The sequence below is a fragment of the Castor canadensis genome, chromosome 9, assembly GCF_047511655.1.
Source record: "Castor canadensis chromosome 9, mCasCan1.hap1v2, whole genome shotgun sequence".
NCBI classification, from domain to species: domain Eukaryota; kingdom Metazoa; phylum Chordata; class Mammalia; order Rodentia; family Castoridae; genus Castor; species Castor canadensis.
Genome location: NC_133394.1, coordinates 48,817,844 through 48,838,967, shown reverse-complemented (window position 1 = coordinate 48,838,967; position 21,124 = coordinate 48,817,844). Strand labels below are relative to the sequence as shown.

Here is a 21,124-nt window from a genome sequence, read left to right as displayed (position 1 = left end):
AAAAAGCATACAATATGCTGATTTATTTCACTTAATGTATTGATCACCAATTCCATTCATTTTCTTGCAAATCACATGGATTCTTTCTTTTTTGATGGTTGAATACAACTCCTTTTTGAATTATATATATATCATATTAGATATATATGTATAATTTTCTTTATCCAGTCATCTTATGACAAGTACTAGGACTGATTCTATAACTTGGCTATTGTAAGCAGTACTGTAATAAACATGCAGATGCAGGTATTTTCATTGTATGCTGACTTCATTTCTCTTAGGAAATACCTAGGAATCATGAAGCTAGGTCATATGTTAGTTCTATTTTTACTTTTTTGAGAGAATTCCTTATGAATTTATACTTACATTTCCAAAATAGTACGTGATGGTTCCTTTCTCCTGCATCATTGTAAGAATTTGTTTTGTTGGTATTATTTTCTTGATTATAGCCATTTTAACTAGAGTGAAATGGAATCTCAGTGTAGTTTTTATTTTAATTTCACTGATGCTTAAATATGTAGAACATTTTTTCATATATATTTTCACCACTTGTATTATTTTGAGAAGTGTCTGTTCAGATCATTTGTACATTTATTGATTGTATTAACTGTTGCTTTGTTGTTGACTTTTTTGAGGCTTTTAAAAATATATTCTGGATATTAATTCTCTGTTATATATATAAGTGGCAAAGATTTATTTTAATTTTGTTTATGATAGCATCTCCTTAACTCTGCCTGGGCTGTCCTCAAATTCCCCATCCTCTTGCCTTGGCCTCCCAAGTACTCAGATGACAGATGTTCAGTGTCGCACCTGGCCTATATTCAGTTTGCTTTCCTTATATCTCCACCAACAATTTATCAAAGAGCCAGAATTTTTTTTAGGTTTAGTTTTTATTTTTATTTTTTTTATATGGAACGCTTCATGAATTTGCATATCATCCTTGCGCAGGGGCTATGCTAATCTTCTCTGTATCATTCTGATTTTAGTATACGTGCTGCTGAAGCAAGCACTTTTTTAAGTTTAAAAACAATTCTTTTACTGACCAACTGGTGAAGGTACAAGTGAGGAAGCATATCTAAAGATGATTTGAGAAAGCAGTGAGTGCTTCTTCTGAGCTGGAAAACAGTGCTCTGTAAGGCAAAAATAAACCAAATATAAACAAACAACCACAGTACTTTAAGCATCTCAGTTACTACCTAACATTTTGTTGAATTTTACCCTTTTTGTATAAATCCCAAGGCTCAAACAAAAGAATACAATACATTATTTTCCTCAGAGTAACCCAATCATTCAATTCCAATTATGGTATCATGTTTTATTTCTATGAGAATCAATTATGTTACCACTTCAAAGTCTAGTTATTTATTCAGGGTGACTCATCATGAGCATCTGTACATACCCCTCCCACACACACACTGACTCACCAACACCACAAAAACCAAATTTCACACTTCTGCTTATACTCATGCACACACACAAATGCAAACATGCAACGTCACAATTCCTGAGGAGGTTGGCCACTTTTTAATCATCTTTTATTGCTTGTAATATACATAATAGAAATGTACATCTATTAGATGCATTCAAAATTATTAAATGAATGCTAAAAGTCAAAATATCTCAACAATATTAAATTTGTATTCACAACTATTTGTTGTTCATCCATTACTAGAGCCAGTAGACCTTTTTAAAGCTGCTACTAAATTAATATAATACAACTGCATCATTTGTTTTGAGACAGAGTATCCCTGTGTTGCCCAGGCAAGTTTTGAGCTTCTGAGTTCAAGTGGTTCACCAGCCTTAGCCTCTCAAGTAGCTAGGAATACAGGTGCCAACCAGCTACACAGTAGAATGGTCATTTCTAAATTTTTAAGAAATCCACAGTCATTCACTGAAATATCCTCCTTAATACACACATGCACTCACACACACACACAAACACACACACACACATACACACAAACACACACACACACACAGAAACACATGCATACATGCAAACTTAAAGCTGGGACAGAATAAAAGCAATGCAGGATATTTTCAAAAGTATTTACTGTTTATCTTTTTGTCCCATGGACAGTTACATAATTCAGTTTTTAATTGATGCCACAGTACACTTTTCTCACAGTTGGTTTTTAATGAATATTTATTAAATAACTTCTTTAATGACTGTAGGAGGCAAAAATTAGTGTTCTGAAAACTTGGTTCTAAAGTCATATTCAGAATTATTTGTGTTTGCAACAGGAAAACACGCCATTCATCCCTCTATGCTATGGGAATTGAGCATAATTAAGGACTAGCCAAGAAATTTAATGAAACAAATGTGACTTCTGTGACAGATAGAGACATAAAGATGATGGAAATTCATAAGAAGGAGTCATTTACAGTTATGCTAGGTCAGTGAACTTCACATCTTAATCTTATTAATTCTCAAGTTTAATATAAAAATAGGTTGATTTGTCTAATATTAAAAGGTTATAAAAGCAACACAGAGAAATTATATTCAGACAACAGAGCAATGCTAAAGACGAGATGTTTTTCATCATCACAATTGATTTGCATTATAAAGATTTCTGTCTAGACTTCTCAAATAAACAATGAACATTTTTACCTCTTTAAGAAATGCAAACTTTTTAAAAGCCAGAAATGGTGGTGTTGGGGCCAGTTTCGCTATTTTCCTGGGATTTACTGTGTCTGATATTCACCTTGGTTTCCCTACTCCAAGTCTACAAGTAGCTTTCTGCTAGCTCTGCAATATTGCAACCACCTGCTAGCCTTGCAAAGTTTCTGGCAACTATAACTGCATACTATAAGTCAGGGAGGGAGAAAGAGGGGTAAGGCACAAACTCTGTAACCAACCTGCTTTTTTGTAACTGGGTTGTTTTGCTGTGACCACCTGAAACCCATATACTGCAAAACGCCTGGGTTACATACCTCACCCAGAGAGTTATGTAACCCAGTGCCTGACACTAATTGGGGCTCAGGGCTTTGAGAAATTGTCTCTCCCCTCAGTCTGCCACTGTAATAAACTCCCTGCTTCCTATAAAAATGGTCTTGGTGACTTTGTTTCCCTCGTCATTCCCACAACAGTGGTACATGCCTCTAATCAGAGTTTTGGGAGGCTGAGGCAGGAGGATTTTAAGTGAGAGGCCAGACTGGACTACATAACAACAATCTGGCTCACAAAAAAAGAAATGAAAACTTTCAGAAATTTGTTGTAAAATAATTAATGCTAATGAAAAGCATAATTTGACAAATACATAATAATCTCGTTCTTTTTCATGGATGATAAATATTTGAAAGTGAGCAATGGATATTATTCTAGACAATAAAAATGTAGTTACATGCCTAATGGAAATTATATATCAGATGCTATTAGTTTCCCAATGATAATATTACATTGCAATTAATATTTGCTTGAAATGAAGATTTTACTTTTTATTCATTGTTTTGGAAATAAAATCAAACAATATTTAATTTGGGTAGATCCAGTTGACTTAACAACTAACCCAAATTTTCTCCAAATTCATGTAAGATGCTTCCAAGTTTACTATAAAAGAAATACCAATAATTTACTTGAATAATCAATTGACTTTTAATTTAACTAAAACTAACTGTTTACCTGCAAATTAAATACTTATCTGAGCAGCCTAATTGGAAGTGTCTCTCTAGTGCTTTTATTGATTTCACTAACAACTTAAATTGAGTATTTCATCAGTTTTAGCTGCTCAGGGCAACAGCAAGAAGCTTGACTGCAACCATGTTACATAACAGATGACTAAATAAGATTTCCACTATAAGCAAATATGAGGCTTACCCAAATTCACCATTTTACATTGTACAAGAGCTAGTCATCTTTTCCAGCTTATTCAAAAAGACAGTATAAGACTGGTAGAAACAATTATGAGTGAATTGAGAAAAAACGTTACTTCTAATCAAATTTTGTACATTTAAACAATCACTAAATATATCTTATATTCCAAGTCTTCTGAAAAGTCAAAACAATTTTCTCTAATATCATAAGCATTAGAGCAAGCTAAACACAAAGAACAGGGTCCTGCAGAAAGGCAGCATAGAGCAAGGATATGTTGGCATAGAAATAGAAATTGAGGGAACAGTTGCAGCCCAAATGGTCCACTGTATTTTCATAAAGAGGAGAAATGGTTGACCTCTCCTATGGCATCGTCATTGGCAGATTAAATGCTTCACATTTAATAAGAAGATGAGAAGAGAGAAAAATTAGTTTGTGATTACGTCAATAAATAAGAATTGTTTGTTCACTAAAAATCAAAATTGGAAAGAACATACTTTCTTGAACATCCTAATTTCTTACTATTTACTGTGCATATACTTTCTATTTTACTTGGAAGTTAGAACATAATTTTAGTCTATTTTAATAAATGTACATATGCACAGTGGAACATTATTCAGAAAAGAATGAGATTTTGCATTTGCAGGAAAGTAGATGCAACAGTACATCATGTTGAGTGCAGGGTAAGCCAATTTCAGAAAGACAAATATCGCATTTTTCACTCATATTTAGAATCTAGGCTTAAACAATAACTATAAGATGGTATAATTGTAAAAGTGGGGCAACAAGAAAAGGGAGGGGGAGAGGAGAGAGTGACATGTGATTATAACCAAAGTACATTATACAAATATATATATATATATAACTTGCATTATACATATATACATTAAACAATAAAATTAAACCCACTAAAAACTTTTAAAAAGGGGACTATAAGGAGGGAAGTTAAGAAAGAATAATAGAGGGGTGAATTTTATCAAAGTACATTGCATGCATATATGGATATATCACAATAAAGCCCCTTTGTACAATTAATGTATGCTTACTGTTCCTTTTTTTGATCTCTGTCTATAACTTACATATTGCTATGCTGTCAATCTTCTTATGTTTCTGCATGTAAAATGCTACATAAAAGAGTAGCATTTATAAGTTGAGCGAATTTGATGTAAACATATACCCCACTACTTTAGCTATCCAATTAAAATTACAACAAAATACTGAATCAGAAAAATAACATATTTTTTTCTTTACACAAATGAGAATCAAATGAAAGAAAACTTAATTCTGTCTGATTCTTTTTAAAAAATTACTGAATATTGTACATAGTTCTTTTTCTACCAAACAATTTGCTAATTCTCTATTCACTGAACACTAATAGAAAAATACACATAGTAAATTGTGACTATAGTAGTTCTCATAAATTTAAACATGTAAGAAAATGACATCATCTTATTCAACATTATAAATAACAGAATCCATAAAAGAAATGCTGGATTTTGGTTTACAGTAATAGTACAAATATACACTGAAATAACTCCCATCCATTCAAATCTATCTGTATTAAAATAAGTTTTACAGAAAAATAAGAGAATTTAACATTTGTGATAGCTAATTTTATGTGTTCACTTGGCTACACATGGTGCTTAGATGTTTAATTAAAAAACAATCTGAGTGTTGCTATAAAGGCAGTTTTAAATATAAATAACATTGAAATAAATAGATTTTGAATAAAGTAGATAACCCTGAGTGATATGTAAGCTCGTTCTCATCTTTAAGTGGGAAAAAGATTGAGTTTTTCTGAGGAAGAAAGAATTTCCTTAAGATTGCCTTTGGACTTGAGAATGAAAAAAATTATGCTCTTATAAAATTCCATCATGCAGTCCTGATGCCGTATTTCCATCTTGCAACTCCCTAAATCCTCTGAGCTAATTCCTTAAATCTTTCTTTCTCTCAGTCTTTGTCTATCTCTACTTCTTTGTCTCTGTACACACACATACACACACACACACACATACACTTTTGGCTCTGTTTCTCTGGAGAACCCTCACTATTACAGACTTCATTAGCTATTTCTTATTATGGAAAAAATTAAATAAGCATGTTTTCCTGTGGCTGTAATAGAAAATGAAAATTTCACTATCTTTTACACTTATAATCAACTTGCAGATTAAATAAGATTGAAACAAGATATATCAATAAGAAAATGGCAAATTCCAATGGACCTTTTAGGATAGATTCTATGTTACAATGACATTTAAGGTAATAAGTAGTAAATCATCAAATATAGTCAAATCATTGATTTCTTCTAAGTATGATAAATAAAAAAAGTATAGTAATATGGGTCCCAAAATAACAATTTTCTAGTTTCTATAGAACATATGTATGACTTTTATATAGATTTATCAATCATCAACATTTCTCCATCCATATATATTTATGCTTGTTTTGCAAAAGAAAAAGAACATTTTCCTAAATAACTACTATTCATTGCAACCACTGAACTTATTGCACCTAAAATTCTGTTAAATTATACATAGTTCTTATATCAACTTAACCAAATAGCCCAATCATGACTTTATACCATTATTCCAAAAGTGGATTTTAATTGAGAAACATTCAATACACATTGTTGTGATAGAGAATGATTTGATTTTGTACCAATGCTTGTATAGCAGTTGGTGATATTTTAAAATACAAGGAAGAAATGTGACTATTAAAAATTAAAATTTCCTATATCTCTAGAAAGAAGATGGCATTCAGTACATCACTGAAATATAAGCCACAGCAAGTAGACTTAACAGTGTCAATATGAGTGCATTTGTAGGTCTAATGGCAAGAAATTGGTGTCCGTTTTCTAGGTAAGTGGAAAGTGAGGTTATCTGCTATGTGTTAAGAGGAGAGTTTGTAGGGTCAGAAGTTTAAAGTGTTTTTGAAACTTTTGAAATAGCTGTTGTGAAAAATGAGAAAAAGAGCTGATGGAGGAAATGGGAGGTTGTCCTACAATATTGAGGGCAACCCTGAGGTTGAGGACTTGAATTTAATGGTGGCAACAATCTAAAGGCTGTTTGATTTTCTGTGGCAGCATTCAGAAGCTTCAGATCAACAAAGAGAATGGATATTTGGAGTTTTCGAAGAATAGAGTTTTCCCAGAAGAGTTCCAAAAATGAACAGTATGATGATGGTGTTGGAGTAATGAGCTAAGTAGTCATAGCCGGAAATTTAGGAAGCAAATGAAGGTGGAATAGTTAAGTAAAGGAAGGAGGCCAAAATTAAACTAAGATGTAATCTAGAAGAAAAGATTAATATGAAGTAGATAAATAGAAAACATATAGAAGACAGAGAAGGTATAAGAGGGGAAAGAAAATGAGGAAGAGGAGGATATATGCAGTTGAAAAGTACAAATTGTGAGAGTAGATGAAAATAACTCACAAAGACAAAGTGATATTAGAGATATATGATGTAGGAAATCATGTTTTCAGAAAGTACATGGGTAGCCATGTGGAGAATGGATATAGAAGGATTCAGTGAATAGGATACTTTCCAGTTATTAAATTGTCTATGTTGTTAGAAATTACACCTAAGAGCTAAAGTCAGCAAAAATGTGGGTCAAGTATCTCTACTGTATCCATACTATTCACTGTGAAATCAGCCTAGGTGTACAGTGTTCATCATATTATTCAACCCTAAGGAATATTGAAATTATGTCATTTGCAAGAAAATGGATGGAATTGAAAATCATTACGTTGAAATAAGCCAAACCAAGACAGACATATGATCACATGTTCTCCCTCATATGCAGAATCTAGACCTAAAAAAGTTAATAGAAATATAAACCATAGGACTGTTTAGGTGGGAAGAGGGAGGCTGAAAGGAGAGGGTCAACAAGTAAATATCATTGAAGTACTTCATATGCATGTATGAAAATAGAACAATGAAATCCCTTAAAATTATTCAAAAAAGGGTGCTTGTGCAATTAATATGCATTAATAAAAAGAGAACAAAATGTGGGTCAGTAAAAAGAGAACAAAATGTGGGTCAGTAAAAAGAGAACAAAATGTGGGTCAGTATGTGGGTGAAAAGTAAGACATAATTTAGCTTTCAAATTCTGTGTGGTCTGATAGAAAGCTTATTTGACAACAATTAAAAGGTATAGAAGGATAAATTGAAGGATAAATTGAAAGGAGGATGAAATGAGGGTGTTTGCACGGCATAGGTTACGGATATGAAAGGGAGCACCAAACCTCGGTTATTAGAGTCTATGCCTATGCATTGAGACCCCATGAGGACATGAGAAGGGAAACAGATTCAGTGGGACATTGTTTACATGTAGTGGGGCTGATCAAATTAATAAATATATGATAACCAAATAATAATCAAACTTCTCACTGAGAGGGAATCGATTTACAAGTAAGTCTCCCACAGATACGATAATACTTTGTTTCTTAATCTAGGTTCTGATTACATGGATGCACAGATTGTTCTATGAATCTAAGTTTCCATTTCTCTGGGATAAATATCAGAGTATAATTCCACAGTCTTATGATAGTGCGTGTTTAGCTTATTAAGAAATTATCAAACATTTTCCTGAATATCTATGCTATCACACATTCCTCTATCAAATGCTGGGGGACATAATTGGGGGTAAAGGCTTTATTTACTGAAACTGAAGTCTTACTATAAACACATGAAAAATGTACTGAGCAAATTGATAGTTCTGAATTATATATGGTCTATATGTACCAAAACTCATTTGGGATAAAGTAAATATTTATCAAAGAAATATACTCCATCTTGATATTTTCAGATTACACACATTTTTATCATTAATGGACATATTATCATTCATTCAACAGTTTTTATTTTTCTCTTATTTATTCATTCTAGAAATATTTGTCATTTTATATGACTCAGAAATCTTAGGAACATATAAATAAAAATATAAAGTCTACTAAAATCCTTCACCATCAAGTTAAATTAAGAGACAATATCAAGTATTTTCAATATTGTAAAAGAAAAAACTCTGGAAAGAATTACTGGGCTCCATAAGCATATAATTCTTACATGCTAAAGAATACCAAGAACTTGAGTTTTGTTTTCTTCCAGCCTGCATTCTAAAGAGACTCATTTACTCTTTTGTTAAATTAATAAAGACTAATACTAAACCAGATATTACAAAATTATGATCACATTAAAGGCTTATTTTCCTACAGTGAATTTCCCATTCATGCTGTAATTACTGCAATCCGCCACAAAATTCAATTATTTAGTTACACAGATTTAAAAAACCGTTTCTCCATTTAAAAGCTGACTTGTGATTCAATGCACTAGAAAAAAGGATTAAACTTCCTCCTGTTATTCCTGTTTAAAACATACTCCCACATTCATCTCTGTTTTAAATAATGTAGTGAAAACTATACAAAAGCAGAGACTAATGCCACACCAATTCTTGGAAATTTACTTAAATTGACACAGATACTGTAGATCTATGCAAACTTAGTAGATCAAAACTATGCATGCAATTAAATGCATAATATTTTGTCATTAGATACCTGAAAGAGATCCTGTCCACATTTTATTATATTGTATTAGTATTTTCCACGTATACGGTGTCATGCTGATATAGCTCAAAAGATAGGGTGAAATATAACTCTGCCTTATCTTTATAAGAGATTCTCTGGCTACCTCCGGCACAAATTGGGTATGAAATGAATGTATTACAGGAAAGCATGAAAATAAAACCCATTATAAACTAGAAATTAGTCATTGCAATGGCAAATCATTTTGTTTGCTGAGGATTTTTTTGGGACTGTTTTCCTTTACTTTTATAAAAAGCTTATCTAAAAAGTAATTATTTTTTCTTTTCTCTACTTTTCTTACTTATGACACTCATATGAATGTTTATTTCATGCAATTTATATATGTTTAAAGAATAGATTGCTTTTTAAAGATCTATTGATTGATTGATTTAGTGCCCATAATCTGCACTAAACTTCAGTTATTTAAAAATCTATCCTATGCCATAAAATAAAACATGTAATAAATTTTACATGAACAAAATTAAAAGCAAATGCAATTCATATATATGCGTACATATATGTAGTATGTCAATACTTAATAATAAGCTATTAGACAAATTTTCTATAACCTACATTTTGTTACTCTTAAATTCTCTTAGCCATGTTCATGTAGTTAAGGTATCAAAAAATAGTTGGCCTATATATTCACTTTCTATTAAGTGAGTTTGTGTACATTGAGTAAATTGGGAGGAGGGAGTGTCATCATTTGTTCTCAATCAATTATCAGTTTACAAGATCAAATTTGTACATGTAAATTTTATCTTTTGAAACTGTCAAAGCTATTTCATTTTTTTTTTGGTGAAATTTGCTTTGTGAATTTTGTTTTACAACTTTTAAATCAAATGTTTTAAAATTACAGCTGCTGACCTAGGATTATGTGTGTATTTGTTGAAAACAGTTTTCAGTAGAAATATATTTGTGAGTAGAAATAGGTCTAGGAAAATCACAATCTGTAACAAAAATAATGACTATAAAAGTAAAAATCTAACACATTTAAATGTTAACACACAAATAAACATTGTCCTTTACAAAAAAAAAAAAAAAAACCTGACAGCTATTTGAAGTTTTTTAAACAAGGACAGAAGAAAATTAGAGGTGAAGATGAGGTTAAAAGGTGGAGCAAAACTGGCAGCACAGAAGGTAGGCACTGGTTCCTTGTCTTGTATCTGATCCTTTCCCCTCCATATTTAGAAAGAACTGTACATATGTTCTTCCAAAAGAGAGCTTAAGATGAGATTAAACCATGAAGATCATAGGTGAATGAGAATTGTAATTGCCTGTATTACTAAACTTAGCATTCAGCATCTGGGTCTTGGTGATACAATAATAAGCTATTAATGTATTTACTAATTGCATATGAACTAATTTTTATTGTAGTAAGGAAAAGTAGACATTATCTGTCTTTACATAATGAAACATTATTTTTCCTATAATATGGGTTTATGATTTTCAAATAACCGATGGGATGATATAGACCTCTTTGTTCAACCAGAGTATAACACAAAGAAAATGCTGCATCTATGTTTTTTAGAAGAAAAAATTGCCCTTCATAATTAGTCTTTTGAAAGCATATTCATATAACAAGGCCTTATATTATATTTTAGACTAATGGAATACTTTTATTGATCCATGAGAAGTCAGTTTCATCAGATGCAACCTTTATTTAAAAAAAAAAAAAGGCTCATGGACTTGCTAACCACCCATACATTTCCTTACTTTTTTAAAAAAGTTCTGAGAGTTTTTCCATAAAATTTCATTAATTCCTATTATGTTGATATTCATTCCCTATTACACTATCCTCCCTCCTCCCACTGGTTCCTATCTCCAGTCTCCTTTCTATTTATGTTTTTTTCTGTATATCTAGTTTCTTTATATGAGAGAAAGCATGCAATGTTTGCCGTTCTGAGTTTCGCTTATTTCACTCAATATGATGATCTACATTTCCAAGAGTTTTCCTGCAAATGACATAATTCCAGTCTTTTTCATGGCTGAATAACATTCCCCAGTGTATTGATGCCACATTTTTTAAAAAACATAATCTTCCATTTTTGGGCACCTGTGCTGACTGTATGACTTGGATGGTAAGGAAGAAGAATCTGGTTTACTTGTAGGGCTGGGGATTGAGCCCAGGGCCTTACATGTACCAGGCAACAGCTCTGCCACTGAGCTACATTCCCAGCCACCTGGTGTTTATGAGTCCTACCACAATAAGCTGGGGTGCATAGGCATTTCTACTGTGTGCTGACTTTGTTTCTTTGTGTACATAACCAGGAGGGGTACAGGAACATCATACAGAAGTTCTATTTTAGTTTTTTGGAGGAATCTCTGTATTAATTTCCATAGTGTCTGCACTAATTTACATTTCCACCAAAAGTGTATGAGTCCTTTTGCCCCCACACCCTTACCAGCATTTGTTGTTTGTTTTCTTGTTGATAGTCATTCTAACTAGGGTGAAATGTAACCTCAATATTAAATTTTTTTAAAAAAATTATGATATATTCATTGTACAGGGGGATTCATAGTGACAATATCAAATAAGCTTAAATTGTACATTGGTTACATCTCCCCCACTATCTCTTCCTCTTTACCCACTCCCGCCCCACTTAAAGCAGTTGTAAAACGTTTGTTTGTTCTATTCTGTATAACTATATGAAATCCATCAACCGTACAACCTCACCTTAATCACCTTCATTCACCCTAACCCTCCCACAACTACTGACCCCCCCACTGTACCGACTTTACAGTCCTGTGTTTTGTTATTAATATTTAAATCTATGTTCACAGGGGATTCTTTTTTTGTTTGTTTTATTATTCATATGTGCATACAAGGCTTGGGTCATTTCTCCCCCCTGCCCCCACCCCCTCCCTTACCACCCACTCCACCTCCTCTGTCTCCCACCCACCCCCTCAATACTCAGCAGAAACTATTTTGCACTTATCTCTAATTTTGTTGAAGAGAGAGTATAAGCAATAATAGGAAGGAACAAGTGTTTTTGCTAGTTGAGATAAGGACAACCAAACAGGGAGTTGACACATTAATTTCCTGTGCATGTGTGTTACCTTCTAGGTTGATTCTTTTTGATCTAACCTTTTCTCTAGTTCCTGGTCTCACAGGGGATTCTTGATGTATCCCTGCCATTAGTATACATTACTTTGGTCCATTCAATCCCTCTCTCCCTTTACCACTTTACCTACCATTCCCCTCCTTTCAACAGCTTTCAATACACATCCTTGTATCCTCTACCTTCACAGATGTTATGTTTTATGATATTACTGATGCTCTATCATTCACTTTTCCTTTCCCTCTTTCACTAAGTTTCATAGACTAGTTCCACTGTTACAAACATGTTCTAAATACGAGTTTGTATATGATCTTGTTTTGGGGCAATATGTTTATCTTTTGAATCTATCATCTACATATGAGAGAAAACATGTGGCCTTTGTCTTTCTGAGCCTGGCTTACTTCACTAAACATGACGTCCTCCAATTACATCAATTTACCTTCAAACCGCAAGTCATTTTTCCTTATGGCTGAGAAAAACTTCATTGTGTATGCATACCACATTTTCTTGATCCATTAATCAGATATACAGCATCTGGGTTGTTTCCATAGCTTGGCTACTGTGAATAGTGCTGCAGGAACAATAGTGTATAGGTATCTCTATTACATTCTGACTTACATTCCATTGAGTGTAGATTTCCATTTCCTTTATGACTAAGATAGTTAAACATTTTTCCATGAATTTATTGCCCATTTATACTTCTTATGGGAACTGTCTGTTAAGAATTTTTGAAATATTTGTTCATTTGCTTCTTAATTTTTTAGTTCTTAATATATTCCTGATATTAAACCTTTGCCAGATAAATAGCTGCCAAAGATTTTCTTCCATTCTGTAGACTGTCTTTTCACTCTATGAATTCTTTCCTTGGTTGAACAGAATCTTCTCACTTTGATGAAATCCCATTTGTTAATTTGTGTTCTTATTTTTTGAACTACTTGAGACTTACTCAGAATGTCTTTGCCTGTGCCTATATCTTGAAATAGTTTTCCTATTTTTTCAAAGTACCATATTTTACATTATGGCCTTTGATCAATTTTGAATTAATTTTTCTACAGTGTGGCAGGTAGGAATCAATATTTTGTTTTCTGCATGTGGCTATCCATTTTCCCTAACACTATTTGTTGAAGAGGCTATTATTTCTCCAACATATCTTTTTGACACCTTTGTTGAGAATCAGATGACTATAGCTACTTGGGCTTATTTCTGGCTCATCTATTTTATGTACTGGTTTATATGTCTATTTTTTTGTGCCAGTACCATGTTGTTTTGTTAATGCAAATCTGTAGTTTTATTTGAATTCAGATCTTATTCTACTTCCTGCTTTGTTCTTTTTGCTCAATTTATCATTCATGTTGTTCTCATCTGGTTCTTTTTTTTTTCAATAAATCTTTCCTTTTAATTTTCAGATTGTGTTAAGAATTCATTTCCAATTATGTAGTATGAGCAAATGTTGTCTAGCTTTTAAAGGTGTTACTAACTGGTTCAGAAATTTAAAAATTATTGACAAAACCTTATTATACAAAGCTTTGCAAAATAATCATTATTTTTTTCAGATTTATGTTTAACTTTATATTTTTTTAATTATTCATTTATTCACATGTGCATACATTGTTTGGGTCATTTCTTCCCCCATCCCCCTCCCCAACCATCTCCCCCCATCACTCCCTCATTTACAAGCAGGTCCTGTTCTGCCTTTATCACTAATTTACTTGAAGAAAAGACGCAAGTATAATAAGGAAGATAAAGTATTTTTGCTAGTTGAGTTAAGGATAGCTATCCAGAAATATTCCTAGCATTGCTTTTGTGTACACATATTATGACCTATGTTGATTCATCTCTAACTGATTTTTACACTGGTTACTGATCCCCTTCTCATGATAACCTCTGTCACTTTAAGGTTTCTGTATCAAACACTTTCATGTTTTGGGCTTTCTACCTATTCCTATATCTCTCCTATGTGCTCTCCCCTTGTCATGTGATCCAAGTCCAATCACATTGCTGCATTTGCCCTAGATCTAAAGATGGTGTTTGAGGGAGAACATACAATTTTTGGTCTTCTGAGCCTGGCTGACCTTGTTTAGAATGATTTTCTCCAGTTCCATCCATTTACCTACAAATGACAAGATTTCATTCATGTTCATGGCTGAGTAAAATTCCACTGCATACAAGTACCACATTTTCTTGATACATTCATCAATAGTGGGGCATCTTGGCTGTTTCCATAACTTGGTTATTGTGAATAGTGCTGCAATAAACATGGGTGTGCAGGTGCCTCTGGAGTAACCTGTGTCACATTCCTTTGGTTATATCCCCAAGAGTGGGATTACTGCATCATATGGCAGATCTATGTTTAGATTTTTAAGAAGCCTCTAAATTTTTTCCAGAGTGGTTGCACCAGCTTGCTTTCCCACCAGCAGTGTACCAGGTTTCCTTTTTCCCCACATCCTCACCAACACATGTTGGTGGCGGTATTTTTTATGGTGTCTATTACAAGAGGTGTGAAGAGCAATCTTAGTATGATTTTGATTTGCATTTCCTTGGTTATTTGCAGTCTCTGGTGTTTCCAAATGAACTTTAGAGTAGATTTTTCAATATCTGTGATGAAAATCATTGGGATTTTGATGGGAATTGCATTAAACATGTAGATCACTTTCGGTAGTATAGCCATTTTTACTATGTGGATTCTACCAATCCATGAGCATGGGAGATCTTTCTATCTTCTGTAGTCTTCCTCAATCTCTTTCTTCAGGAGTTTGTAATTCTCCTTATAGAGATCATTCACATCCTTTGTTAAATTTAGTCCTAGGTATTTGATTTTTTTGAGGCTATTGTGAATGGAATTATTTCCATACATTCTATCTCAGTTTGCTCGTTTTTGGTGTATAGAAAAGCTAATGATTTTGTTAGTTGATTTTGTATCCTGCCACCTTACTGTACATGTTTATGGTGTCTAAGAGTTTTTGGGTAGAGTTTTTTGGGTCTTTAAAGTATAAGATCATATCAGCTGCAAATAAGGATATTTTGACAGTTTCTTCACCTATTTGTGTTCCTTTTATTTCTTCTTCTTGCCTAATTGCTCTGGCTAGAAATTCCAGTACTATGTTGAATAGGAGTGGGGATAGTGGGCACCTTTGTCTTGTTCTTGATTTTAGGGGGAAGGGTTTCAGTTTTTCACCATTAAGTATGATGTTGGCAGTAGGTTAGTCATATATAGCCTTTACAATGTTGAGGTACATTCCTCCTATTCCTAGTTTTCTTAGAGCTTTTATCATGAAGTTTTGTTGGATCTTGTCAAAGGCTTTTTCTGCATCTATTGAGATGAGCAAGTGGTTTTAGTCTTTGCTTCTATTGATGTGCTGTATTACATATATAGATTTGCATATGTTGAACCACCTCTGCATCACTAGGATAAAGCCAACTTGGTCATGGTGTATGATCTTTCTGGTGTGTTGTTGGATTAAGTTTGCCATTATTTTATTAAGGATTTTTGCATTGATATTCATTCAGAAAATTGGCCTGTAGTTCTACTTTTTAGAGGTATCTTTGTCTGGTTTTGGGGTGAGAGTAATATTGGCTTCATAAAATGAGTTAAGCAGTGTTCCTTTCCTTTCTATTTCATGGAACAGTTTAGGAAATGTTGGTATTCTTTAAATGTCTGATAGAATTCAGCAGTGAATCTATCCAGTCCTGGACTTTTCTTTTTTGGGAAGCTCTTGATTGCTGCTTCAATTTCTTTTTGTGTTGTAGAACTATTCAGATAATTAATATCTTCTAGGTTCAGTTTTGTGTGGTTGTAAGTTTCTAAAAATCTGTCCATTTCTTCAAGATTTTCAAATTTATTAGAGTATAGGCTCTCAAAATACTCTCTGATGATTTCCTGGATATCCATTGTGTTTGTTGTTATCTCTTCTTTTGTCTTTCTGATTTTACTGATTTGGGTTTTTTCTCTCCTCATTTTAGTCAGGTTTGCCGGGGTTCTGTCAATCTTCATCATTTTTCAAAGAACCACCTTTTTGTTTCTTTGATTCTTTGTATGGTTTTCTTTGTTGTTTTTGTTTCTATTTCATTGATTTCAGCCCTTATTTTAATCATTTCTTTCCTTCTGCTTGTTTTGGGACTTGATTGCTCTTGTTTTTCTAGGAGTTTGAGCTGTAGTATTAGGTCATTGATTTGAGATCTTCCTGTCCTTTTAATATGCACTCATGGCTATAAATTTTCCCCTTAGTACTGCCATTGCTTTGTCCCATAGGTTCTGGTAGTTCATATTTTCATTTTCCTTAACTTCTGGGAACCATTTAATTTCCTCTTTTATTTCATCTTGACCCATTCATTATTGAGCAATGTGTTGTTCAGCTTCTAACTCTTTGCATGTATTTTAACTGCTATTTTTGTTGTTGATTTCTACTTTTAATGCATTGTGGTCAGATAGAATGCATGGAAGTATTTCTGTTTTCTTATATTTCCTCAGGATTGCTTTGTACCCTAAGATATGATAAATTTTGGAGAAGGTTTCAAGGGCTGCTAAGAAGAATGTATATCTTGCAGAAGTTGGATGAAATATTCTGTAGACATCAGGTAGGTCCATTTGATCTATGATTTGACTCAGAACTAGAATTTCTTTATTGATTTTTTTGTTTGGATGACCTATCTATTAGTGATAGAGGAGTATTAAGGTCTCCCACTATCACTGTGTTGGAGTTTATACATGTTTTTAGGTCCTTCAGAGTATGTTTGATGAAATTGGTTGCATTAACATTGGGTGCATATAGGTTGATAATTGCTATTTCCTTTTGGTGTATTTCCCCTTTTGTTAGTATGGAGTGTCCTGCTTTATCTCATTTGATCAATGTATGTATGAAGTTTACTTGTCTGAGATAAGTATTGTCATCCCTGCCTGTTTTCTGGGACCATAGGCTTGGTAAACCTTCTTCCGTCCATTCACTCTCAGTCAGTGCTTATTTCTGTTGAGGAGCTGGGTCTCCTGTATGCAGCAGATTGTTGGATCTTCCTTTTTAATCCAGTTTGCCAATTGGTGTCTTTGATGGGGGAATTTAGTCCATTAACATTCAGTGTTTGATAAGTACATGGTGATCTCTGTCATGTAGTTTTCTTTGTTGATTAAGGGTTTGATTGTGTGTAGCTGAAATGATGTTACTCTTTACTTTCTTACCTTTTCTTCTCCTGTGGTTTGGTACTGCCCTTTCATGGTTTTGTTTGCTTTCATTATCTGTATGCAGAATTCCTTAGAGAATCTTTTGTAGTGGTGGCTTGGTGATCATATATTGTTTTAGTTTCTGTTTATCATGGAAGTCTTTTATTGTTCCATCTATTTTGAATGATAGTTTTGCTGGGTAAAGTATCCTAGGATTGAATTTATTTTCATTCAGTGCTTGGAAGACCTCACTCCATGCTCTTTTTGATTTTAATGTTTCTATTGAGAAGTCTACTCTCAATAGATTTTGATGGGTTTACCTTTGTATGTTATTTGTTTTTCTCTCTTACAGACTTCAATATTTTTTCTCTATTCTCTGTACTTGTTGTTTTAATGATAATGTGTCATGGGGTATTTCTATTTTGGTGGTCTGTTTGGTGTTCTGGAGGCTTCCTGTATCTGAATGAGCATAGTTTTCTCTAGATTTGGAAAATTTTCTGTTATCATTTTGTTGAATATATTATGCATTCCTTTTACTGGCACCTGTTCTCCTTCTTCAATGCCCATGATTATCAGGTTTGGTCTTTTGATGGAGTCAGTGAGTGCTTGCATTTTCTTTTCACAGGTGTTGAGCTGTTTAACTAATAATTCTTCAGTTTTTCCTTTAATTGCCATTTCATCTTCAAGTTCTGAGATTCTGTCTTCTGTTCTTTCTATTCTGCTAGAATGGCCTTCCATTTTGTTTTGCATTACTTTTTCATTCTTTTTTCTGATGTTTTCCATATCATTGGTTACTTCCTCTTTAATATCATCAATTTTTGCTTTTAATTCATTTTACCTCTCTGTTTATGGTTACCTCAGTTTCTGGTTGGTATTTATTTAGGGCTTCTATGATTTCATTTATTTGTTTCTGTGTTTTCTCATATTCTCTGTTTTTGTTGTCTTGGAATTTCTTGAGTGCTTCCTATACATTTTGGTTGACCATGTCTAGTAATAGCTCTATGAAATTCTCATTAATTACTTGTAGGATTTCTTCTTTCAGGTTGCTCTTGTGGGCTTCATTTGGATCCTTGGTATAGTTTATCTTTGTTTTGTTGGAATCTGGCTCTTGGTATCTGTTTTCTTCATTTTGCACTAAATCCTGTACTACTTTATTTTGGTGGGGGGAATGGTTTCCATCACTTTTTCTTCTTCCCATACTTCCACTAGGTACCATTTTGGTCCCTGGACTATGTGTAATTTAGTATTAGCTGGGTTACAATATTAACACTAACCGAATGAGGAGAGAAGGATTAAAAAAGAGAAAGAGAAGGAAAGATAGAAGGAAGAGAAAAGAGAGTAAAAAAAAATGGGAGAGATGGTGAGTGATCAAACAGCAAACCAGACAGCTAAACTCTTAAAGAAGTGAGAAAAAAAAAATCTGGAACAATAGAATTGTATTCTTAGTTGTTCTGATCATATTCCTTTAGAATCCTGTCCTGTCTGTGTGTGTCTCTTAGGCAGATCTGAAGCCCTCTAGTGGCAGCCCAAGCAAGAGCCTGGTGGAGTGGTTATCTGGAAAGCCTGTAGAGCTGGTGCCTGGCTCTGCCTAGGGGGCTGGGATCCCAGTGGGCTGGGGGATGCAGCTGTCTTATTCCGAGCTGATGCCCAACCCTGAGGTGTGGGCATCCTGGTGGGGTGGGGATCTGGAGGTCCTGAGGGGTGGGGATTCTGGTGGAACATAGATCCTGCTAGGCCACATGTAGCTGGGGCCCGGCAGGGCCTGAGGAATGGGGGCTCACAGGGCGGGGATCCCAGTGAGGTGTGAATCCGGCTCAAGGTTGGGGTCTGGTGTGGCTAAGGGTCAGGGATCCTAGAGGTGCATGGATCTGGCATGGCCCAGGAAGCAGGAATCCAGGCAGGGCATGGATCTGGTGCAGCCTGTGGGGCAGGAATCCTGGTACAGTGCTGGGGCCTGGCATGGCCTGAGGGGCAGGGATCCCTGTGATGTTTGTATCTGGAGCAGGAGTGTGTCCCAGTGCAGCCTGAGGGGTGGAGAGCCTGGCGGAGCAGAAATACGGCTCTAAAGTCCTACAGGGCAGGGACTTGGCAGGCTGGCTGTTCTTTTATTAGATAATGGCATGGAGAAGTCTTCCATGATCTAAGGGTTTAGATTGACATATTTTTGGCTCTCGCTTGTGCTTTACCTCAGCCAAGCGTGTTTCCAGAGTCTCAGCAGGGTCTCTAGTTCAGGAGCTCACAAGATGTGTGGCTCTGTCCCAGTCGATATCTTGGATCTCCTTATCCGGTTCTTGAATTGACTTCCTTTCTTATTCATCTGTTTCTTTGAATCCTCTTTGAGGTCATTGGTGTTTTTGAAACTAGACTTTTGAATTCTTTATTCTAGCATTTCACTGTATTTGGATTTGTCTATTGAGGAGTTACCAGCTTTTAAAGATTCATGTTATCTTGGTTTCTTTTTTTCTTATTTGTACTCTGTGTATCTATTTGGATAGTTATCCTTCAGGTTTCTCTATTATTATTATTATTTAAAATTTCATGTGGATCTCCTCAGTGAACAGTCTTTTCTTGAGGTTATGATCATCACTTTCACAAAGTGGAGAGAAAGCAGTAACAAGAAGCATTCAACAACACATTGGATATTTAAATGAAGTAATAAAAATTGGAAACATTGATTTTTCCCCAATAAGGTTAGAAAGGTATGAAACTAGGATGCTTACAGAATGAACTAGGAGTTGTAAAATTATTAAAGCTATAAGTATTAATAAGCAATTTAAGAAAGGCATATGGGGAAAAGGAAAATGAGAGGAGAAGCAAATGGGGTAAGAAAAGCAAACTATATGGGATGAACACATACAAAGTAGTAATGAGGAAGAACACAGTAAACTAAGTATCAAGAAAGCAAAATATGTATTTCTTCTCAGTTTGTTGGGTTTATAGAAAAGCTAATGATTTTTGTAAGTTTATTTTGTATTCTGCCACCTTGCTGTACCTATTTATGGTGTTTAAGTGTTTTAGGGTAGAGTTTTTTGCATCTTTAAGGTATTTGTGTTCCTTTTATTTCTTTTTCTTGTCTAATGGCTCTGGCTAGAAATTCCAGGGCTATGTGGAAAAGGAGTGGGGATAGTAGGCACCTATGTCTCATTCCTGATTTTAGGGGAAATGCTTATGAAATCTTATCATTTGCAAGTAAATGGATGGAACTGGAGAACATCATTCTGAGTGAGGTTAGCCAGATTCAGAAGACCAAAAATCATATGTTCTCCCTCATATGTAGTCCTTAGATCTAGGGCAAACACAGCAATGTTGTAGGACTTGGGTTACATGACAAGGGGAGAACATATATGGGAGATATGGGGTTAGATAGAAAACCCAAAGCATGAAAGCATTTGATGTCCCCACTCCAGAGGAATTAATACAGAAACTTTAAAGTGACAGAGATCAACATGAGAAGGTGATCAGGAACCAGTGTAAAGAGCAGTTAGAGATGAATCAACCTGGGTTGTAACACATTTGTACATGA

General features: G+C 34.2%; 1 non-coding gene across 1 annotated transcript; it reads right to left on the bottom strand.

The window, feature by feature from the left end:
- Nucleotides 1-903: 903 nt before the first annotated feature.
- Nucleotides 904-1,010, bottom strand: LOC141411129 (U6 spliceosomal RNA). The gene has a single exon (XR_012435970.1). It is a non-coding gene; the product is annotated as a U6 spliceosomal RNA (small nuclear RNA).
- Between the last annotated feature and the right edge of the window lie 20,114 nt (nucleotides 1,011-21,124).